Here is a 24990-nt window from a genome sequence, read left to right as displayed (position 1 = left end):
TCAAGTTTTCCCGAACGCCGAAATGAGGGTGACGTAACGTCGCAAATTCAGGTTTTTCTTCATTGAACGTGTTAGGGTGCATCTTGACAGCGATGTATTAGTATAAGCGATACCAAGAATGTTCACAACATTGTAATTCAGTAAACGCGGTGAGTGGTCAACATTCGCCTGCCCGCGTATTGACAGTATTCGGTATAGACATACTGATGTTCAGCGTTCGCAGGAACTCGCACCTACGTGACCATGGTCAGGCCGGTTGGCAGAGAATTTCGCTTTTAAAACTGCACTCTATATTACACAGAGATAGCAAGACTTCTAAAGACATCGAGGACGCGATATCGCTTCATTGTGTCCCAAACGTAACCTGTTTTCTCAAGGCAACCATTAAAGGGGATGTTCGTGACCATTCGAGGGTATAGGGGACGCCATTATGCTTTTATACCACTGTCTGTGGTATCTTGATCAAACTGCGCTCTCCCAGTCCCTTTTCTGGGTGTGTAGAATTTTATTCTGGTTTAGCCAGGTTGTCCTCAATAACTTAAGCGGGAGGTAGCACGTGCCCTTACACTATTGGGTGGTCTCTGTTGCGGTTAATGCTCGTCTTTGTAATAAACAATATTGAACACCTAATCCATAATTAAACACTGATTAAAATTGATTTCTAATTGCACTCTTCAAGAAAGGTGTATATAGCATTTTAAACTTGCTTTTTCTTCAATTCAAGAGATTTAGAAGGAACTATTTGTGTTCCAACCCGACGGCTTCTATTGTTGAGCTTTATGACTCAGGTCATGGTTTTCACAGTACAAGCGCCTTCCCAGAAGCGTGTTTAAAGAGCACGGGTATACTTACGCAGAATAAACCGACTTTCCATTAATTCAGTTGTCGTCGGTATTCTTCGAAGGGATGGCTTTCTTACGTGTTATAATGCTATAGGTGAAGACACGCCCTGTTTATAAGAGGAAAATTTCCTTCGGGGCTGAACTTTTCAGGACGATGTTTGTCCATATCGCGCGATTTCTTTGCTGTATGGGTTTAACGCTTCCATGCTTAGCGCAGACTGCAACACCGGAGTGGTTGCTTCCCAGCGGAGCTTACGAATATGAAATTCCAAACGAGGTATGCAATTCTTCATTTTTAACTTCCTCCATTAACGGCCTGCTATTTTGGTAGCGTTGAAAACCATTAATAACGTCATTGCGCTTCTCAGCTACTTCAAGCCTAGTTACGTGCGCTTGAAAAAAGCAGGACTGAGAATACGTATTGTATTTCGCACAGATATTATAACTCTTCTGGATTTTTTTTGTAAAGGCGTATGATGTTTCACGCTTTATTAAGGAGCACTCTTCATGTGAAGAACAACGCAATTTAACCGTGTAGCTTAGGAATTGTAAACCGTATTCTTCTGATGTAAATCGAATCTACCTGGATGCACCTGAAGCATCGTGAGCTCGAAAACGGGTTTATGCGGGAGCGCGCCAACCAATACACCTAACCATAGCAAACATGTTTTTCACTCCTTTTATATAAACTCAATCGTAGTAAACTGAGCGTCTGTATCAGCCTTTTCGGATAATTATGGCTGGAAAGTGAAACTTTCCGCTTGCAGGCGTCCTTCCAAATATTTTCCATACCGACAATGCATGCTCCGCATACAAGAAGAGACTGGAATAGTAATTGTTTAATGGGGAAGAAAGGATCTAGTGCACCTGTTCTTTCAATTATATAAGCGATGCACGAAATATTTTACAATCCTGTATTCGGGTTCCTCTACAATTGCCCGAGTCCTGCAGACCACCAAAGACGCAGCATTGTGTGAAGGATTGTGAGGTTGCTAAAAATGAGAGCGCACGTACAGGGCTCTCACGTGATGTCTCGACGGGCAGGAAAATATGGATTGGGACACATTCGACAGTAAATGCAGTCTTGTAAGAACTATGAAAACCTCACAATAATAATAATCACGATCAAAACCACCCAAAAAACATACGTTTTTAATGAAACTAATAACTACAAAACTCCAAGAAATATTTACATTTCAACCAATAAACCAATTATAATGCAAAGCCCCAACCATCTCCCGGCCCATCTGTTCTCCTTCACTAGGCCAATCTAGACACTGTCGCCACGGCGTTGTTCTGATGGGGCCGTCTTAAAATGGCTTTCGGGGAAGGCAGGCTTGTCGACAAGCGGCTGGGAGCCTTGGACGAACCTTTCCCGCCGTACCTAGGTAAGGTAGGCACTCACGTGTTATTTCCGCCGCAGCCGCGTAGCAGGGAGGAAGCGACTTGTCCCGGCGGCGTCGCCGTTGTGTGGGCCGTCGAGCCCCTCGGCGACGGTGTGATCACGCTCCTCGTCGGCACTCGACCAGTCGTTGCTAGGCGCGTCCGGGAGACTGCAGCCGATGCGGCGTCGGCTGCTCCAGACCAGGCTTTGGTTGAAATGGCTGTGTCACGGCAGCGTCACGTCCGGTTTCCTCGTACCGGACCTTGTTTGTTGTTGTTGTTGTTGCGCCTTTAGGTATGGCACATACCCAATCAGGGGATCGGCCAATCAACAGAGGATGGTTAAAATGAATGGAATTCTTATCTAATCACGAGACGTTTAGGAAAGATAATTAAGACCGGTTTGAAAAAAAATTTTGAGAAAAAAGGAAAAGGAAAAAAAAAATCCTGAAAATCATCTCCTCCTGCCGCGTCTTTTTCTTCTCTCTGTTTCGTCTCCTCCTCCTTTTAGCCTGTCCCTTCAACTGACTTCGCGCTCTTTCGCGGCACTCCTGGATGCGTGTTTTCAAACACTTCGCTGCACATAGCACGCACGTGACATCTGTGATGTCACTGCACGCGCTATTCTTTTTAGTGCCTGTTACCGCTGGCGCCTTGGGGCCACCATGTACGGTACTGAGTACTGGCGCTGACGACTTCGGTTCGAACCCCAGTATATTTCTCAACTTAGTTTTTTTTATTGCTTACCGTTTTTTTTATTTAGTGTTTGTTTTTAAAACAAAAATCTACGTGTTGTTTTTGTTGATAATAGTGATTCGCTATGTTTTAGGCCGCTTGACGTTGGGGGCGTAGCCAATGACTACATTTAATTACCGTTCTGCATCTCGCAAGCAGTCATGTCACGTGCGCGCTCTGTGCAGCCAAGTGTTTGAAGATACACCTGCCAGATTGGTTTCTCAGGTTCCGTCATATACTTCTGGTGGTATGTTTTGCAAATACTCTCCACGGGAATTTATCTTGACTCATGACAAGGTCGCACTTTCGTTGTTCTGGCCTAGCTGACATAATTGTTGTACAAAAATGGACACAAGATGCCACCCAGAATGCTTACCCGTAGTTAAGGCGTTCTCGTACTGGGCAGAGCGAAGCCGACGGGTTCCGGCCGCTGTAGATGCTTTTCTGGTGCAGTCAAAAATCAAAATGTCGCGAATATCAAAACACATTAAGATGAACAGGCATGATAATACTCAACAAATCTTCACTATATTGCAACTCATATACTAGGTGTGCCTTCAAGACGCTTTCCATACACTCATACAACAAAATAACAAACACTGAATGGAAAACGAACGTTTTTCTTGGAAACGCAACTCATTGGTTGTATCCCCTTTGGTTTAAATACGTTGTAGTGTTTGGGGGCTCTGAAATATTTCCTGAGAGTCACGGTACTCTATATTATTGGTCGTATTAGAAATTTATCAGACACGTACTGATTTCAGTTTGCGCGAATTCATAAAGAAAACACCGGATAATGAGATTCCACCAAGGTGGTAATGCTTGGCACCAATATTTGACGGAAGAAACTGGCATTTCCAGTTAACGCCAAATATCAGAGTAAATGTAATGCAATAAAAATGCTGCCTAAGTTATAAACAACCAATGAATGACTGTGTAGTTGTATCGCAAATAAATAAAAAGCAATTCAAAATTACTGCTGCCTCTATAAGTTGCATACTGATTGCCTAGCTGAATCAGGTAGCATAAAATAAGAATTATTTTTGCGTTAAGCTCTTCTCACCAATACCGCAAAGCATTCAATACACAATTTGTAGCAGCCATTAAGGCCAAAATTGCTTTTATGGTTTATTATGTCTCAATAGTTTCAATAAAGTAGTGCATTTCAAAACTAAGTTTGGTTTCTATGATGGAGCATAAAACTAATTTGATTTGACGCCATGGATTGTGTTTTTTGCTTAGAGGGGCAGGTACAGTCTCATTTACATAATTAAGCTCAGGTTGTCCTCTGCTCATTACATTAGGTCATGATAAATATTTACAGCCAGTGGAAACTGCAACGGTTATTCCTGGTTTTTATATCGCGATTATGTTTCCGGGTGTAACGTGTGAATTCACATTTCCCGCAGTGAAACCAACATGTTGCTTCCTCATTTCCTTTAAAGTTTTATATTTCTTAGAAGCACAGCGTGATTAAGACGTCGGGCCAGACTTCCATATCCTACCCGCATTATAAATCTGATTGATTGATTGATTGATTGATTGATTGATTGATTGATTGATTGTGGGGTTTAACGCGCCGACGCAACGCAGGCGATGAGGCGCGCCGTAGTGGAGGGCTCCGGATTAATTTTGACCACCTGGGGATCTTTAACGTGCGCCGAAATCTCGAACACACGGGCGTTTTTGCTTTTCGCCTCCATCAGAAAAGCGGCCGCCGCGGCCGGGAATCGAACCCGCGACCTCGTGCTCAGCAGCGCAACGCCTTAGCCACTGAGCCGCATTATAAATCTATTCAGTGCCTCCATGCCTTTTAGCGGTAAATATTCTACAGTTTTTTTTTGTCCTTTCTTCTGACAACGTTAGAAAATATTGGTGCATTTGCGCTGCTGTGGCTCAAATTCTACACGGCACACAATAGACATGCACCAGTTGTCAACTATGCTTTGATTACAAAAACACCGAACGACATCACTCGTTTTGCACACTTTAAATTAATATAAACCCTGAAATTTGAGAATTTCCCTTACGCTCGCCTCGTCACCAAGCACCACGCAAAATATGAATTTGATGCAATATTCGGCAAAATGTGCAATTTCTGCACATGTCGAGGGCAATGCAGAACTTATAAGGGATTTGCTTATATGGTTTCTCTTTCGATTATTCCGTTTTGTTCATGCGAAGCTTGAATGCACTTAAAAGATTTCTTGTGATATGACTTTCAGTGTACCTAAACATTGGTTTCCCAGAAGATTTTTTGTGCAGCATGAGAACCTAACCTAGGTTTCAGACATCTCAACAACTCCGACGACACATTTTCGGTGAACACTGTTTGTCCACAAAATGTAAATAAAAGTATTTATGCCATTGCGGCTGAATGTAGCTCAAAATGGCTAATAAGTTCATACAAATCTGCGTTGGGATTCATACAGGGTGCAGTACATATCACGGGATTTTGGAGATAATAAATGAGAGGAGTTCACGCTCAGATGTTAGTTTAATAAGCTGTGAGTTTTGCAAGATGTGGTACAATAAAACTACTGCAATCGCTAGTTTGGGGACATTGTGCGGTAATGGTACTCCTAAGAAACAGAATATGCCTGGGAAGCAGTCGAAAAATGATAGGCACAATGACACTGAGATACATTGAATATTGGCGAATGGTGGCATATGAGGCTCGGCACAGTGTAGCACTCCACGAGTACCAAGTATCTCTTGCGATAAACAATGCGCCTAAACGTCCCGAAAGTCATCTTCGAGGGTGTGTGGAATCGACCATGCAAGCGAAACAAGCAGCACTGCCATATCAAGGTGACACGTAACATCGATTTATTATAAGCCTACCTGCCGCTATTAGTCATTGCCCGATCATTCGAAAGATTAAGAAAACAAAACATGAGAGGAAGCATAAAAAGTGCTATCAACTGGTTTTATTGCAATGAGGCGCAGTGACTTATGTAAAAAAATGCGGAGATGACATGTAAGTGGAATCTCACAAGAAGAATATTTTACAAAATGACTATCCACAGCCACCTGCCGGTGGCTGTAGACGGTGTAAAACTTCAATATACATAGTAACTTTCAAATGCATCAGACAATCGTATCCTCTGTGACACAAGCTCAAAAAAAGCTCTATGCTTAGGTCCTATGTCCTTCGATACGCCCGGCAAAAAAACCATAAGGCCCCGTGATCCATCTTCGTGACTTAAAAATCTCACCCAACTCGATTTCCACCACAGCAAAATTTCTACAACCACACATTCTGAATTATTACTGGCTTGACTGGCTCGTAGCAACACCCACTATGAGGAGCTACTGCCTACTTTGTTAACTACGTAGAGCAGCGAGTAAGCACTCGCTCCGACACTCCCTGTCTGTTTCTCTTCATTTATTTCCGTATGGAACGTTATTAGGATAAGGGAGACGGACAACCAGTAGCAGGAATACAGAAATGAGAGATTGCAATAGAGGTTTCGGTACAAACTATTATGTTAAACAATATTCCAGACAATTTGCTGGACAGTGCACAGCAAGCGAGGACCAATAAACAATAAACCAAACTTAAATGGCTAACGGGAACTGATCTGAAGTAGGTAGCAACTAGAGCTGAAACTATTCTCCTAAAGGCAGAAATAAAGTGTTTCACTACTTTTCGCACCGGATATTAGTAGCTCGGGACGCGCTTCTCAAAGGTTGTTCAGGTCAAAGTTCTATCAGTGCACAGTTATTCTGGTAAGATTTCTCGTCGAGGGATAAGCATGGCATCAAGGACAAGTGTCAACGGATGGCAATAGAAGCATCACAACGGCCCAGCGTTGCCTGGGGAGACTTCTTGCTTCGGTGTCTATATGATCGCGACGGGTCACCCCGCCAACAAGAAGACTGGCCATGAATCAGTTGCAGTGCCACCGTTAGGTTGGCTTAAGCGTGGGTTTCTTAGTCTTAGTCCTTGTCTTCAAACCTTTCTTGCCTTTCTTCAATAAAGCAAAACTTCTTACATTGATGATGATGGCAGTGCGTTGTCAGCATGAATTCGGTAGTACATTTTGCTGTAATTGTTCTTTATTCCAATTTCTCGCCCTCACTGCAGTACCCCCCTTGCCAGGGTTGCTTGGCTGGTACTAAATGCGCTCTAAAGTCGAGTAATAAAAAGCAAAATAAATTGCCGTCACAACGAGATATCCTAAGGCAGCTTGCGCTAAAAAGGGCACTTACGTAATTGTATCGCTGCAAGCATACAAATAAATGACTTTCCGGACTACATCTTTGAATAGTTGTGAAAAATTCCCAGAAGACACTAAACCCACTTTACATCGCATTTATAAATTTAGGCATTGGTAGCAACGTGCTAGAAGTACTTAAAAATAAGAGAATAGAGGAGACCTACATAAGATATCTAGAAGACATATATGCGGAATGCACGGGCAGAATAGCACAACAGAAGCGGAGCGATAATTTTCTGTTCTAAAAGAAAGAGATGGAGTTACCGTCCCGCCAAAGCTATCCACAGCTTGCATACGGGTGGTATTTACAAAGCTTGACATGGATAACATAGGATTACCCGTAAACGGCGAACACTTGCTCCATTTCACGTTTGCATACGACATACTCTAGCTGAGTGAGACTGCAGAACTCATGCTAACAACGTGGAAAACTGGGCCTGTTGGCTCATGATTTAGGGATTAAAAACCAGCCAAAAAGACGAAGACACAAGAAAAAAATACGGACAGGACGATCCAGCATCGTCATGTTTGTTTGTTTCCTTGTGTCTTCGTCTTCTTGGCTGGTTTTTAATCCCTAAATTATGCAAACAATTCTTGTGGAACTGCAATCACAAAGCATGGCTGTTGAGCTAAAAGTAAATAAGAACATTTCTAAAGTATTAGGAAAAAAGCACGCCACAGGATGACCTTCAGCTTAGGAAATGAAACGCCAAAAGTAGTAAAATATAACTAGTTCGGACAGATTGCGAATGCCGACCCCAAATACGAGAGATAAATGCCCCACAGAACAGCTACCGGATGCGGAGCACTCACAAGCACTCGTTAACAACCAAAAGAAGGCTACCTCTGTCTACCACAGAAAAAATTTACAACTAGCATACTCCGCTGACGTCATATGGATCTGTAACCTTAGGCTCTACTAAACAACTAGAAACAAATTTAGATTGTTTCAACGTGCCGTGGAACAAATATTGTACTGAGGGACAGGAAACCAGTACCAGAATCACAGAACAAACTAGAGTAAAATATGCGGCAGTTCAAATAAAGGAAAAAATTAGCTTGGCCTGCCATGTAGCGGGGCAAACCTAGAATCTGTGGACCATTGGGGCAACAGACTGGATACCAAGAGATTGATCTAGAAAAATGGGAAGGCTTTAACCCGATGGTGGATAGAAATCAAAATTTAGGGGTACGCTGTTGAGTCAAGCAGCGCCGATAAGAAGCGTGTTGAGATCAATAAGAGAGGCCTTCGCCCTGCTTTGGACCCGAGTAGTTTGATGATGATGACGCAGATGATGATGATGATGAGGAGGAGGAGGAGGAGGAGGAGAAGAAGGGTGGGGCTTCAGCTTTCTCACTCGCATTTTCGAGATCATTAGGTTTTTGTTCTGCTTCCGCCTACGTTTTCTAACATTGCTTCACTTTAGACGACATATATACATCACGGTGGTTTCATGTGTGCAAGGTGACGGTGCTCATTATTAGAATGTCGCTTACATCCGACGGCTACATTGACCAGGATCTGAGTAGGCTGGTGATGATGATGATGAGGTTGATGGTAGTGATGATAGTGATGATGATGGGGGTAGTGGTGCGGGCGGTGCTTCAGCATTGTCACTCGCTTTTCCGAGAGCAATTAGTTTTTGGTATGCTTAAGCCTATTTTTTAGCACATTCCTTCAGTTTAGCTAAACTTTTCACCTCACTGTGTTTTCATGTGTGCAAGTTGACGATGCTCACTATTGGAATGTCCTTTACATCCGACGGCTACAATCACCAGCGACGTGTCATTTGGGGTCGTGTCTGAACCATCGACTTTTGCACAATCTGACGTTCCTTTGCAGTGTATCCCCTCCTTGAAAATTGTCGTGGACGACTATTATCACCACAGTCAACCCGTTTCCGCTGAGAATCAGGCAACTGCGGTTAAACCTGGGCACCCTGCCGCTCCGTGGTTGCCCTTTCAGCTTCAAGCCGCGCTCCATGTTTTCTGCACTCATTATCAATATTAGGAACGTAGTTGCTGACCATATAACCTTAGTTTGAGTCTCGCGATTCTCACTGGACTACAAGAAACGGCTGAAAATTATACCTTCACCTCAGTCTTGAGGGCGTTAAAGGAGGGTCCTGTCGCGGATGCTAATTTCTGAACGCAACATGAGATTCTACAGAAACTGGAGTGGTGGACCTTTACGACAGAAGAAGCTTAAGAGGACAAATAAACAATAAATGTGAAAGGCGGTGGTAAAACAAGCGATCACAAGCCACGAGAAGGGCTGAAATTGTCTTATAAAATGCAGAAATAAATTATCTCGCTTCTTGCGGCAGCCAGCGGTGTATAGCGTCGGAAACGTTGTCGATGTTTTTGAGGGATGCGCAGGCAGGCGTTTTTGAAGGCAGAGGTGATATTCAGGCTAGCGTGTGGAGGAGCGATAGCCGTATCAGCGAAGACAAGTAGTCATCGCACACTGTTTCTGGTGGTGGCGTGTTTCCCGCAATCATTACGATGGCCGCAGAGCACCAGACGCTATTTACCACAAACCCAGAGCTTGCGTCTGCCATAGATACGATCGGTTGGTTCCTTACCAATTATGATGCCTGTGCATTCCCTGTTTGAATGCCGCGAAACCTGCGGCTTTAAATTTCCTTTTGGCTATTTCCGTAAACCAAACACAATGTACACAATGAGCACCACGCACCCCGCGCCCCCCTTCCGCCAAAATCCTGAAGAGACCTGCATCTCCCGTTGTGCAATTGACCAAACTCAATATAATCTGCATCCACTTACACGCATACGGTTCGCATGCTGAACTTCGTTTGCATTTAACGCTACAGTCACCCAGGTCGCGTGTCATTACATGAATAGCCACAAAATATACACCTCGCAAGTATTCCTCGTGGCTAGCGGTAAAAGCACCACTCCTCAGCCGGAACAGCTATGTAGACATCAATCACAAAACACGTTGCGACAGCTGCCCCGTTCGAAAGTTATTCACACTGCCGCATCTTCATTCAGTTTTGTTTTAACATAATGCTAAACTCTCGGCATTGAAATTTACTAAAACCACACTGGCCCAAAGAAATGAATCTAGTCAATCTAGCTTAGTCAACCTAGCCAATCTAATTTTACTCAATCAGATGTCTTGCCGTAGCCGAAGTTTCTCCTGCTGTCTCCGCTAATCGTCTACAACGCACAAAATACCTTCAAAGCTCCTGTGTAAATAACCTCTCCCATTTTCAGCCACAAACTCTCCTCGCTATACAAAGCAAGTACAATAACCACCTAATATTCTAGAATGCGAACACAACTTCCTCTGTACCACTAATCTCATTCAGTTTCTCATGCATGACTACACGGAGAAGCTGGTTTTAAGCAGTTAACTCCATTTTCTGCACCTGTCGTCTATTATAACGAAGGCTGTCAGCCGATACATGAATAACTGGGATATGAATCAACTTCTTAGCAACGGTTTAATCAATTTTACGGAACTCATTAATGAGTAAGTCCAAAAGCCTGGTTTGGGTTATGGCAGTAAATAAATCACATGAAAACGCATTCTCGCTACATGAACTACGCAGAAAACCCACATATTTCAACGCGTACGCTGGCTATAACAAAATCGGAATACAACTCACGCCGTGGGTTACACTTTATTGGCTATCTTTGTGTCTTGGTTCAACATGATCATGGGAAAGACAGCGCAGTTGGCACATTCACTAGGAGAACACGGGAGACAAACAAAATCCCGTGTGCGCGCAGTATTCCTTTTACCGTGTACGCGCTGCGCTGTTTTTACGCTGATCATGAACCCTGTCGTTCTCACTGTCACTACAGCCTCCGGCGAAGAAGCAGCCAACGCTCTGCCTTTTACGAAAGACCCCGCATACTTCATAACCTTTATGACAAACTGACCTTAATGCTGCGAAGAATGCTGTAACCTTAAGGTTAGCTGGACATTACCCCTAGTGTAAAATTCCTCTGGGGCAAAAGAAACAACCCTTTGACCGCACTGTTATGTACGCTGTGTCACTACTCTCACGGTGAACTAGCCGGTGACGCTGCTTAACAAGAACTCATACTCCGGACATTCACAAAGGTGAACAAATCACGACTGCCTGCCCTCCTGTTTACCTTCTCATCCCACTGGAGAACTGTAAAATGTTTCTGCAATTACTTCGGAATACCTATACACTGCCCTTCTCGCCATCGAGCGCTCATCCCACCCCCAAAACGCTGGAATGTAGTGACAACACCAAATCCATAAATTCTATATTATGCCCCTTCTTAACCACATATTCTCAGCAAAATTGCTCGCGTTTTTTTTTTTTTCAGGAATGTGCTCATTATCTGTATTGGAATCTGCGACAACCAAAAACTTAAACATCCTTCCCAGAAAGCATGCTGAAAGCGAGGTCAGCAACTTCCGGTTTGGTTCTTCAGAAAACCATTTTAGGTGCCGCCCATGTGGTGGCGCCAGCGTGCGGGGCGCACGCTCGCCCCACACACTGCCAGGATTAAGCTGCCACTCTACTGCCAGGATTAAGCGGGAGGAGATTTTTTTTCCGTTTTTAATTTAGGCTTACTTGTTTATTTTCCGTAAGCGGTAGAACTATCAGGGAATATAGTTATGAGAATGTATCATTCGGCGCGTCGTTATTCGGAAAGTTGGTGGTCCTGTATGGATAAACAAAAAGTGTCAAAATGCAACCGCAATACTACCAGCCCGGTAATATTGGCAGCCCAGAGCATGCAAAAAACAGAACGCAGTTAAGAATCACGGGTGTTTGCCAGCTCGTTACTCTTGGGAAAAAAATATTACTTTCAGTTGGAGAAAGCAGAACATTACAGAACAAAACAAAATAAATGAGCTTGTATATTGTATTCTAGCGCTTGTGCTGTTCTCCCGTGCGCAATTAATATTGTACACAGGTAATGGAGGTTGCGTTTCAGGAAATACGCTTCAATGCCTACTTCTGCTATAATCCAACTATCTGCCATTGTGTGAAGCTATAGATCACGTAATATTCAAAAACTCGTCTTTGCTTTCAGGAGGTAAAACACACAGACCACCAGATTACAATAAAAATATTGTTATGATCCTCAGCTTTGTTTTCAGCGTGAGAACACGAACGAGAGAAAAGTGGTAACCAGTACAAAACTCCACAGAGTAAAACAGTGCTTAGCGGTGTGCCAGGATTGTGGTTACCATTCCCGCAGCGCTTGCAAGCTACAGAGAAGAGGAGGCGCCGATAGAGGCTGTTTCCAAACCGATACAGTGCTTTCCCTCCACTCGCAGAAGGATTGCCTCGCCAGCGCGCCACAGCTTTGTTGATTGATTGATTGTAGGGCTTAACGCACCGACGCAACGCAGGTGGTGAGGCGCGCCGTAGTGGAGGGCTCCCGTTTATATTTGACCGCCTGGCGATCTTTAACGTGCTCCCAAATCTTGTACAAACAGGTGTTTTTGCTTTTTACCTCCATAAGAAAAGCGACCGCCACGCCCGGGAATCAAACCCGTGAACTCGGGCTCAGCAGCGCCACGCCTTAGCCACTGAGCCACCGCGGCGCGTGTCACAGCTTTGTTGAATCCACATTTTTTTTTATTCTTGTAAACCTACAACCCCTCGTCAGCAATCTACCCAACTGTAAAAGCAGCAATCTAATGCAATCATACCACTAAATTTCTGTGATTTACCGCGCCCCGGCAGGCACCAACTCAAGGACTGCGCTCCGTAAAGCCGTAAGCGGACAAGTACCGCCACCTGGTGGGCCTACTTGAAACAGTCACTCACATGACTAGAGATGGGCAAAACGGCTCACTTTAGTGAGCGGCTCAGAATGGCTCAGTGCACTGAAGTGAATAGGTTCATTTAAACGGTTCAGCGGTTCATTTAGTTTTGTAACCTGTGTTAAGCATGCATAATCCAAAATATTACTTAATTTTTATTGCGTCATTTATTTTGTAAGAACATACGGTGTATTTGTAATGAAAAGATTTGGCCTCACCATCATTACAAAAGTTTTTATCTGTCAGTGGTATTTCAAAAACATTCTCCGTCGAAAAGAAAAAAATGCAACTTTTTGTCAACTTTACAACCTCACAAATATGATCTCTACTAGTGAGCTGTGACGCCAGAAAAAATTATTCTGGAAAACATGATACACGAAACTAATTTTAATATTGTGGTGGTGAACAACACTTTGTTCAGTTTATTCGAAGCGAGACGGGTCCGATTTTTGGCAGCGATAGTAGATGACGCGAAAGCTGCACACAAGACGCAGCTGGGTCGGCCGAGACGCCTGTAATAACTCTACCGGAACGTGGCGACACGACTCCTTCAGAGCCATGCTCAGCACGATTCTCTAACCGAGCGAGCAGCCGCTGAACGTCGGTTCTTAGGAGAGCCGCTCTGCCAAAGAACCGCCGGGAGCCGAGAATCGCCGCGGAACTGAGCGGTTGAGAACATCCGGCTCGTTCCTGGCTCGGACAACAGTTGCACGCACAAATGTCCCTGTAGTGATTGTAGTGAATCATATGGTCATAGAAGTTTATTTTCCCATTACTTTGCGGCCTCCCGATTTTCCCATCATATTGCCATTGCCGCCTCCCGATCTGTCATTCACCGCCGCCGCCACCGCGGTTCACAAATGGCGCCTCAGAAGATCTGCTTCGCGAAGAGCGGCTCTCGAAAAGAGCAGGCGGGAGCCGTTATTCGGTTCTTCGGTTCAGCATCTGAGCGGAAGAGCCGGAAGAGCTGAAGAAAGGGTCAAAACTGCATCCGGTTCTTCTGACTCGAATTGTCTGCTCCCACGACAGGGGGCTCTGGAGAAATTTGGAAAATTAGCCCCAGCTGGCCCGGCAGTACAGTTGCTTTCCCGCGCCGATAATAGATGGCGCGGAGACATGGCTTATTTGACCCGGGTCTTCAGTTCTTCGGCTCAGTATCTGAGCGGAGAGAGCCGGAAGAGCCCAAGAACGGGTCAAAACTACATCCGGTTCTACTGACTCAAATTGTCTGCTTCCACGAGAGGGGGCGCGCTAGAGGAATTTGAAAACTAGCCCCAGCTGGCCCGGCAGTACATTTACTTTCCACGCCGATAATAGATGGCGCAGAGAGACGGCTCATTTGACCCGGGTCTTCGGTTCTTCAGCTCAGTAACTGAGCGGAAAGAGCCGGAAGAGCCGAAGAAATGGTCGAAACTGCATCCGTTTCTCCTGGCTCGAACGGTCTGCTCCCACGGCAGGGGGCGCTGGAGGAATTTCGAAAATAAGCCCCAGCTAGCCCGGCAGTGGAGTTGCTTTCTCGCGCCGGCAATAGCTGGCGCAGAGAGCTTTGACACGTCTTTTCGGCTCCGTTGGCTCGTTCGACACGGATAACTGAGGGGGTGAGAAGGGGCGCTCTACAAAAGAATCGCCGCTCACTTTTACTGAGCCACGGCTCACTCGTTCTTCAAAAGAGCGGCTCAGAAGAACCGGATCACTCCTGAGCGACGCATCTCAAAACATGGCGCAGATTGCGCGGGCCGAGAGCAGCAGTGCGCGCCAAAGCATCGACGACGCCGGCCACGTCCCGGGTAGTTCTCAATAAACGACCTTTTTCTGTGTTATAGCAGTGCGTCACGAATCTTTTAACATTGCTGAAACGGCGGAGCACCCACAGCGGCAGAAACGACACAAGAAGTGAGAATGGCAGCGCGTACGACGGACTACGGAGGCCGCATTGGAGAATTCGGCGGAAACGTTGCGTCATGGACATGATTGTACGGGCGTCTACAGTTCTATTTTGAACCAAACGACGTCAGGGACGCAGTGAAAAAACGTGCACACATTCTCACGCTGTGCGGCGCGCAAACGTACGAGACTGTCTGTGCGCTACTGCAACCTCTCATGCCGGACCAAGTCGACTACGCCGAAATTGTGGCCGCGCTTCAGGCGCACTTCGATCCGCGGCCGCCGGAAGTGTATGGCCGGGCGGTGTTCCAGCGGCGAGATCAACTGCACGGAGAATCAGTCAGTGACTACGCGGCAGCTTTACGCAAGCTCTCCGCTAGCTGCAACTTTGGAACTTTTCTTAGGTGACCTTGACGCCGGCTGCAGCGGAGCTAAAGACACAAGTACCCACCCTGAATGTCAATCTACCAACTCCAATGACAAAGTCGGCACTAGACGAAGTAGAAGATAATGAAAGAGGGCATTAATAAACCATTACAAAAATAGCAGTCTTCACTACCAGTGGGAACATCAGATAGCGGTGTTGTCAAAATTGTTTGCCAGTACATTAGGCAATCGCAAATGTTCACACAAAATTGGAACAGATGAAACAATGTTATTCCAAAGTTCAAATGTAGGGAACCACAACGCTTGCCATATGCGAGATATAATGCTTGCATGAGGATATAAAATCCGTAAGCATATGTGGGACATGTGTGCTATATAAAATACCACAGTCATTCTGGGCGGCCTGGCAATGGTTGATGTTTGCTTCATTCCCGAGGTTTCCCATGGCACCAATTTTATTATTAATATGTGTTTTTCAACAGACGGAGAGCGATGCAAAATGCGGAGTATAAGAGCAGTTGTGTAAGAAGGACGACAAAAGTCCCAAAGAAGTCTTGAAAAATATTCATTGGATTCTTAGGGGTGAATCCCCTCATGTGCTCGGGTTGTCGGCGTCTCATGTCGTCATATTGTGGTCACGGTAATTCAACACCGGTACACTCGTTTTCTAACCTTTCGCGCTACAATGCAACGCGTATAGAAAGTGTGTAATGGGTAAAACCTGATTAAAATACATTAGCTACAATTAACGGTTTGTAATGTGCTCCCTTCTAGGCGATCGCCAAGAATAAAACTGAACTGCTTGGAGACGGGCTATATTTTCCGTTACACTCATGTGCCCACCGGCTTTTCACTCTTGTCCTGATCGTGTGGTGTCGGTGGAAGCAAAAAAAGCCACACTCTTTTGGTGACATGAATCATTATTCACCAAGCATGAGCCTCCGGGTTGCGTATTACACTGCCACTACCCAAAACTGGGGCAGATGGAGCATGCAAATTGCTTAAATACGGTTCAACGCAAAAGATGACGCCACCAACGACGCGACCACTCCATTCCTCGTCCCACCAGCCCTTCTCCGGCGCCCGAATAGCGCACGCCCTGTGGCAAGAGGGAGACTTACACTCTTTGAAAACGCTGATACATTGCATCCATCGCACCTTCCCGGTGTCACGTCAGCGGAGATGTCCCTGGATATGTTTATAAAATACAACTTTTGCTAAGTATAAAACGCCATTAAATTCTATTTTGTAATGGAATGAGGAAAAAGAGAAGCATTGTACAAACATCTTGGAAATATGCATTTTTTCTTGTTATTCTACGGCAGTGCACAAGGATAGCCAGCCTAAACTACGCTTGCCACCTTTTGCTGCATTGGTTTTTGGGCATCCTGACTGCACAAGAAGGGACGCGGATCGTCGCAGTCTCGGATTCACCGTCGGGGGTGGCTACTTCGTGCGTCACCTTTCACAGGAATCTACGACGTGCGCTTCAACACGTGACGGTGACGACGGCGCTCCTAGGCCTGCTGCAACACAAGAGGCCGAAAAAATTCCCCCGCATTTCCCCGAGGGGGAGAATGTGAAAGTGCGAATGCACGGTTGTCGGCCCGCTTGCGGCGCTTGCGCTCGGCCCCCGCAGCCCACCACCTCGCCGCCTTCTCTTCCATCTCTTCCATCGGGTTTGTAGTATCACGTGTACACCACGCAGTTATCAAGCCGCTATAACGCCGCTGAGTCGCCAACGCACGCCGCTGACGACGTAGTTTGAATGCGTTAAAGATATAAGACGCGTCACTAACTCTGATATCAGCATCGCGTCCGTGGCTTGGTCGGTAGAGCGTCGCGCTGCGGCCGCAAAGTCCTCGGATCGAAACCTGGCGCCGGATGCTGTTTCTTTTTTAAATATAGAGGAGCACTGCGGACGCCGACGCCGCCGCCGCCGCCGCCGGCGGTGGATGGTTTGGGGTCGCTTATAAAGCACATTCGCACTTAAAAATGACGCACCCCTCAGTTCGGCGGCAGTGCACAAGGAACGCCAGCCTAAACTACGCTTGCCACCTTTTGCAGCGTTGGTTTCCTGCACATCCTGACTGGGCAGGAAGAGGGACGCGGATCGTCGAATCTCGGATTCACCGTCGGTGGTGGCTACTTCGGTCGTAACCTTACACCGGAATGTATGACGTTCGCTTTAACACGTGACGGCGACGACTGTGCTCCTAGGCCAGCTGCAACATGAAAGGCAGTGAAAAGGACGCACCCCTCAGTTCGGTGGCAGTGAACAAGGAACGCCTGCCTAAACTACGCTTGCCACCTTTTGCAGGTGAGTAATTTAGTATCAAGTTATCTACCCCACTGGTCGTATTTGATTGCACTGCTGCCGAACTCACTGCGGTGTTGTCAGTTTTTGGGTGGGGAAAGGCGGCGCAAGAGGAGCCAATAGCAAGGTTCCTTAAAAAGATGTTACAGATACGAAGGACATGCGTGAGATATTATCAGCGTTTGACATGTTCTCACGTGATCTAAGGGCGGGATTTGATGAACTGAAAAAGTCTATTTCGTTCTGCACTGACGTCTGCAAAGGCGTAAAGAGGGCAAACGAAGAAATAAAAAACTGAGACAAGAAATGAATGCGCTTGTGAAGCAATAAAGTGACCTAAAAGCTGAGACTAACAGTCTAGCGAACAAGTGCGAGGACCTAGAACGATACCAACACCTTAATAATCTTGAGATCAAAGGCGTGCCATCTGACAACGACCCTCTCACCGTCATCCATCATATAGGCACAAGCCTTGGCATCAAAGTTGATAGCACGGACATCGACACGCGTCACTGGGTGCCCACAAAGAACTCAGATGCGCAAAACATTATTGCACGGTTTGTTCATAGCAGCAATGACAAAATGCCGGAGGAGCAGAGTAGACACCTCTGTTCTGGGCATTGAAGCAAAAGATGCAATCTATGTAAACGTGCACTTGACTCAGGCAACTGAGGCTTTGCTTTCTGCGGCGATCAAAAAAAAAGAACTGGGATAGAAATTCCTTTGGACGGCTTCTTGCAAAGTGCTAGCACGCAAAGAAGAAAAAGCAAGAAGCGTCCAAATTTCAACCCATGCTGACCTGAACAAAATCGCGTAAAGGTAAAAACTGCCCTACAAAACGCGTGGTGAGTGGCAACAAACCTTCACGTAAACGAACATGCAATCAACACGAAAGCTTGTCGTGGGCTGTTTTCCCAGGTCTATCTTTTAATTATATTCGCGCTATAGCTGTGTCTTCTATTACTATTTGGTTTTAAAATAAAAGGAAAAAAAGCGATCAAGGGTGCCGAGTATGTGATCTCTTCCTCGGACTGGTCACTGGCCACGGCGTGCATCGCCCAAGCCACGGAGGAAGAAACCGCTCCCCGCTAGCAGACGACGCTCGCTTTCCTAGCGCAACTCGCAACCGCAGCGCCGCGGTGGCGAGAGTCGCGGCCGGCCGCCTTCTCTCCACGGCCGCGGCGGGGAGATACGGAACTGAAACTAAAGCGGGGCAAACTGTTCGCATGGCGACGCAGTGGAACATCCCCCTCGCGAGCGGCACGATGAAATGCAGATCATTTCCGGGGGCGCACGACGTAAGTAGTTTGCGTTACGTTAATGTTGTTGCACTTGTGGCAACTGCTGACGAGAGAGCGGTCGTCAGTAGTAAAATTGGCAACTCGGCGCACGTTGGGTCCGAGAGAGGGGATAGAGTGTCCTTGAAACGTGCCTGGGCGCGCTATCGAATGTTGATCGCGCCGATAGCGAAACGTCTGAGCCCGGCATGTCGAGGCGAGCGATGCGGACAACTACGGACACCAAGAACGGGTGACATCGTCAGGTAAAAAAATGCTCTGCATTTAAAAAATAAAAACGGGACTTCAACGGGATGACAGCTACGCTATAGCGACATGGCGACGAACTCGGACGTTATAAGGAACTGCTACAGCACCGAAAAATTTAATCGTGAATTCGGTTGTACTGGAACTTCATTTTCAGTCATTGAAGTGAACATCAGAAGTATAAAAGACAAAATGGATGAACTTACCCTTTTTCTTACATCCTTTAATGAGCGCTACGACATCCTCTCCTTCTCAGAAACTTGCGTTACAAACCCTGATAATGCGCCGCGTTCGAATGGCTATTCGTCCCAGCACTTATATTGCAAAACCAAAAGAGGCGGTGGCCTAGCCGTTTATTTCAAAGATGAACTGACTTCTGAAGTATTACATGATTTTTCCTTTATCTAGGCAGATGTGGAATGTTTGGCTGTTCGGCTATCGATACTGATAGTGCTATTATTATAACGACCCCCGCAAGGGCGAAAACGCAACTTTTTAGAATTTTTCGAGATTTTCTTGTCCTCTTCAATATGTGAACACCATTCTTATGTTGTCTTGGTTGAAATTATTATTGATCTGTGTTGTAGTGATAACTATGCGAAGGAACTGAATGCTCTATTATGTACAGGCGACCACAGAATAAACCGGACCGAGCGAGCGGTGCGCGAAAACTATCGGTGCGACACCTTCTGGCCCAGCGCCTGCTGTCGAGATAGCGGAGGGCGCATGCGTACCCCTCCCTATAGTTTGTGCATGTAAGTTTCTTTGATTGTGGCTGCAGCACTTCATTCCTGTGGAATGCGACGCACGGCGGCGCCTTGACAGGGCAGCTGCCGGCAGCGTGCGCCATCCGCTGATCCCACGTAACTGTGCGATCATCTGAGAATGATTGTTCGGCGCTCTTTTTATCATTTTATTGACTGGAACGCAAACTGGCCTTGAAGAAAGACTACGATAAAGATACCCACGTGACTGAACCAGTGGTAGTCGTTATGCGCCGAACACACAGTTGATAACAAGAACTGAAAACAGCGATTGTTTATTCGCTTCGGAACAAAAAAAAAAAAAACATCGGTGATTTTCCTAGTGGTTCCCCTGATTAATTGTGTGTGAAGTTTCCGTCGTTTTCGATAACGTCACGAATGCGTCGGGGGAGCGACTCATAAAGTGACTTTATGATTTCGGGACGGGAGCGGTGGCGTCCCCATTCATCTTCCACTGCCTGCCACAACTCGTCCGCCGTGCGACCGCTGTCATTTCGTTTAGCGAGATTCATCTTCATAATCCCCCACACATTTTCTATCGGATTTAGGTCTGCCCCGCACGGAGGCCACCGCAGCTGTCGCACCGCGTGGACCTCAAGCAGTGAGCTCACGACTCGTGCTGTGTGGACAGGGCTTCGGTCCTGTTGCCGGATGAAGCACCCGTCCATGAACGGGCCGTCCAGCACGTAGGGGAGCATACTTGTAGTAATAATGTCACAGTACTGGGAAGCATTGAATGGCCCAGAAATTCTGACGAGGGGTCCCAGGCCGTCCGCACTCATTGCGCCCCATACGCTGACGGAGCACCGCCCACTGGAAAGGACGCTTTGGATGCAGCTTGGCTGGTATCTGAAAAATGAATAAAGTGAATTCGTATTCTAAATACAGAAATACATTCAAGAAGGATATCTCCGAGTAAAGATACCCCCAAGATATTCGGAGGGTATACTAGCTAAATCAATGAAAGGTCGACACTCGCCGTGTTTGATAGTTTATATCGATTGAAATTACAGACACACTTTTTTAGCGCGAGGCTGAACCCTCACTGCCACGTAAGCGAACAGTATCCTGTATAAAACTGGGCTTCAATTTCATCCACTTTCTATTGCGGGAATTAAAAAAATGCCCCGTTAGCTGATGTGGGTCACCTGAAGTGTTTCGTAAAAAAACAGCGACAAGAAACGCTTCACAAACGGTGCTTATAAAACTACGATTAAAACGTTTCAAATGAACCCAGCTGAATAAAAGTTACACGGACATTGTATATCGGTTGCTCCGAAATATAGGTATTAACAGGCAGTTACGAATTGCTAGCCTTAACAATTACGCTTAGCGTTGCATTCGGGACCCCCCAAGGAATGCTCAGCAATTGTCACATTAAACCGTGCTCCCAATTTGACCTCGTGCGCTATAGTGTTTTATGTATCGTCTAAAATGCACATTACCAGCTACGTTTCACAGTTCAGTTTCGTACCTGCAGCTCATCGGACGCAAAACACGCCGTTGATGATCCCAGCGAGTGGAGAAAGTCGATGCGTCTGTGAATATAACTTCCTTCCACTCGTCCGTTGTCCACTGCTCCACCGCCCGGGCGAACTCGAGCCTTTCCAGCCTCTGGCGGTCCGTCAGATGCGGTTTCTGCGCTGCCACGAAACTCCCGAGCCCCACCTCCTTCAATCGTCTTCGAATGGTCTCGCAAGAGACAGTCAATGACAGCTCCTGTCGAATTTCTTCTGCTGACAGGAAGGGATCTGACACAGCGGCTGCGACAATTCCTGCTCCTCACTGGTGACTTTAAGCCGCCCGCTGCGCTCTGCGTCAATAAGTCTGCCCTGATCATCGCGGTAAACTCGAATAATGCGGCTTACAGAAGTCCTAGACCTCCCGGTGAGGCGGCAAATTTCCCGCTGAGTAGTCCCTTCGATGAAAAGTTGCACGATGTGCCTCCGTTGCTCGATGGGGACGCGGGACGGCATTCTCCACGAATCTGGTCATTGAGGTCGAGTTACTTGCTTTATGCGCTTCATAGCTATCACTGTCCAATGGGTGACATGGAAAGAAACGCCTCATTGCTTTTCGATAGCAATTCACTTACAACGCACAATTGTGTATTTCACTCTATTCTTCCGAAGCGAATAAACCATGGCTGTTTTCAGTTCTTGCTATCAACTGTGTGTTCGTCACATAATGACCAGCACTAGTTCAGTCACGTGGGAATCTTTATCGTAGCCTTTCTTCAACGCCAGTTTGCGTTCCAGTGAATAAAGTGATAAAAAGAGCGCCGAACAAATATTCTCGGATGAACTCACAGTTACGCGGCACCAGCGCATAGCTCACGCTGCCGCGGCTGCTGCCAACCATCACGCTGCTCGGTAGGCTCGCCTGTCAAGGCGCCGCCGCGCGTCGCATTCGACAGAAACGAAGTGCTGCAGCCGCAATCAAGAAAACCGACATGCACAAACTATAGGGAGGGACACGCATGCGCCCTCCCCTATCTCGACAGCAGGCGCTGGGCCGTAAGGCGTCGCGCCAATAGTCTTCGCGCACTGCTCGCTTGGTCCGGTTTATTCTGTGGCCGCCTGTACTTATGATGCTGCAAATCTTATCTATGTGCCCACACCGATAACTACGCACAGTGCTATTTTACTAGACATATGCGCTACGAACATGCGTCCATACGAATGTCGCCGGGGTGTGCTATCATGCGACCTGAGCGACCATTTACCAATATTTTTTGTACTACCTTCTCTTGCTACAAACATACACGCAATTAACGAACGGGTATATTTTCGGCAAAAAAATTACTAACCAAGGTCTAGGAATATTCCTTCGCTCGATTGAATCGGTGGACTGGAACCCTTTTTACCTGCAATGTGACGCCGAGAACGCCTACGATGTTTTTGAGGGAATGTTAAAGGAGTGTCACTACGCTGCTTTTCCGCTAGAAAAATGTACCTCCAAGAAAACAAAGAAATTTTGAAAACCGTGGATGACCTCAATCCTATACCCCAGAATAAAAACAAAGAACAAATTATATGGAGTATCTTTAAATAGAGATGGTAAATTGTTTACAAAATATAAAAAATACCGAAATATGTTGACACTCGATCTTAAGAAAGCGAAGGAACAATATTTCCACAGTAAGTTTGAATATATAAAGGGAAACCACAGAAAGATGTTGGATGAGGTCAACAGGCTCACCGGGAAAAGGAAAACGTATCGCAAAACGACCACAATTACACTGGACGGTAGGAGCATATGTGGGGAGGCCGTAGCTGGTGCTATGAATGCGCATTTTGTGAACGCAGGTTAATATAACAGTTGGAATGATAGCGAAGATGCCGAAACTAGGACATCTGACACATGTATTTCCGAGTCAATTTTTTTAAGACCTACTGATCCTATGGAGGTAGAATCTGTAATAAGAAAGCGTAAACTAAACGCCACCGCAGAAATTGATGACATCAGGCCGTCTGAGGTAAAGTGAATTGCACCTTTTATCTCCGAAGTTCTAGTATATATAATACACCTGACCTTGAGTACTGGTGTCTTCCAAAAAAGTTGAAAGTTGGAAAACTCACTCCCATATTTAAGAGGGGTGATCCAGAAAACTCATCAAATAACCGCCCAATCTCTGCGCTAACAATGCTATCCAAAATTTTTGAGCGTGTTATTTTGGACAGACTCGTTTCTCTCTTTCATATACACGGTATAATAACAGACAGCCAATATGGTTTTCGGAAAGGGCGTTCGACTGAGCAGGCGTTACTTCTTATCAAGGACGCAATATTAGCTAACATGGAAAATCGAAAATACACGATTGGACTGTTCTTAGACATGAAGAAAGCCTTTGACTCCATATAGTATGACCTGCTCCTTAATAATTTGTTCATTTATGGTGTACGTGGAATTTCCCAAGATTTTAATAAGTCCAATGGGCAACACTGTTACCAAACATTGAATGTTGATGGCACTGTGTCTGCAAAATTAATGTTGAAACAGGGTGTCCCGCAGGGCTCTATTATAGGACCATTCCTCTTCCTTGCATATATAAATGATATTGTTTCGGTACCCCATTCACCACAACTCATAATGTATGCAGATGACACTAATATCTTTTTTATGTCTAATAATCTTGTGTCACTTGAAAACAGCGTTAACGATTACATGCGACACCGGCCAAATGGCTGAAAATCAACATGTTACAATTGAATGCCAAAAAAACTACGTACAACATATTTCGCCCTATAAATAAACCGGTATGCACCACTTTTAAAGATATGTTCAATAACCAGCTCCTTGAAAGGGTGAGAGAGCAAAAGTTCCTTTGCGTTTGGTTTCAGGAGAAAATATCATTGAAACCACATGTTGAACACTTATGGCTATGATTGGATCGAACTTTTGGCACTCTTTACAAGATAACAACATTAATTCCGCTTTCGCTAAAAAAAACTTCTTTAGCGGTCTTTGTTCTATTCGAAGCTCTGTTCTGGAATGTTACTCTGGGGAACAACGACGTCCGGCAATTATAGTAAAATAATTGTGCTACAGAAGAAAGTGCTTAGATGACACGGAACTACCAGAGTCTGCCCACTATCACGGAAACTACCTGAGTCTGCCGACATCTCCCCGGTTTTTGAAACACGATATATTAAAAGCAGACCAGCTTTACTATTTTAAGCTGCTTTAGTACAGACAACAAAATAACCTTTGGAGGCCGGGCGTAGATCACAATTCAGGTTATTCAATACGACAAAAAAAGAGGCGAATGCCGAAAACCAGGACAAATTATGGCAAACACACAACTGGATATCAAACACTTTTTATTCTTAATAAATTAAATGGAAACCAGATTTCAAAAGTTCGGTAAGTGCGTTTAGAAAGCACATTAGGAATGTATGGCAGTCACTGGGTCTCCAATTACCAATTGATATTGCCTGCCATTTTTTGTTCAAGAAGTCTTGCTGATATTTTCCGGTTTGTTTTTCTTGCTTTCTTTATTTTTGTGAGTGGCGTTACCGTGCTTAGCGAAATATTATACACATGTGTATAGTTATACACTGTGTCATGAGAAATGCATGTACTATTGGTGTAGCAACTTGATCAGTTGTAAGCGTTTTTTT

The 24990-nt window shown here is 45.6% G+C and overlaps 1 long non-coding RNA gene across 2 annotated transcripts in view; it reads left to right on the top strand.

Moving 5' to 3' along the window:
- The first annotated feature begins 998 nt into the window (after nucleotides 1-998).
- LOC144148771 (uncharacterized) overlaps nucleotides 999-24990 on the top strand; it is a 66123-nt gene continuing 42131 nt past the window's right edge. The window contains exon 1 of one of the 2 annotated variants that reach the window (XR_013318055.1): nucleotides 999-1119. This is a non-coding gene — a long non-coding RNA (uncharacterized LOC144148771). Of the gene's footprint in view, nucleotides 1120-11014; nucleotides 11128-24990 lie in introns of those variants that run through there. The other variant, XR_013318056.1, reaches the window with a different exon arrangement.

The sequence above is a fragment of the Haemaphysalis longicornis genome, unplaced genomic scaffold, assembly GCF_048455015.1.
Source record: "Haemaphysalis longicornis isolate Haplotype H1 unplaced genomic scaffold, Haemaphysalis longicornis Haplotype H1 scaffold_8, whole genome shotgun sequence".
Classification (NCBI taxonomy): domain Eukaryota; kingdom Metazoa; phylum Arthropoda; class Arachnida; order Ixodida; family Ixodidae; genus Haemaphysalis; species Haemaphysalis longicornis.
The sequence above is the reverse complement of the archived record's forward strand: the minus strand, read 5'-3'. Positions and strand labels throughout refer to the sequence as shown.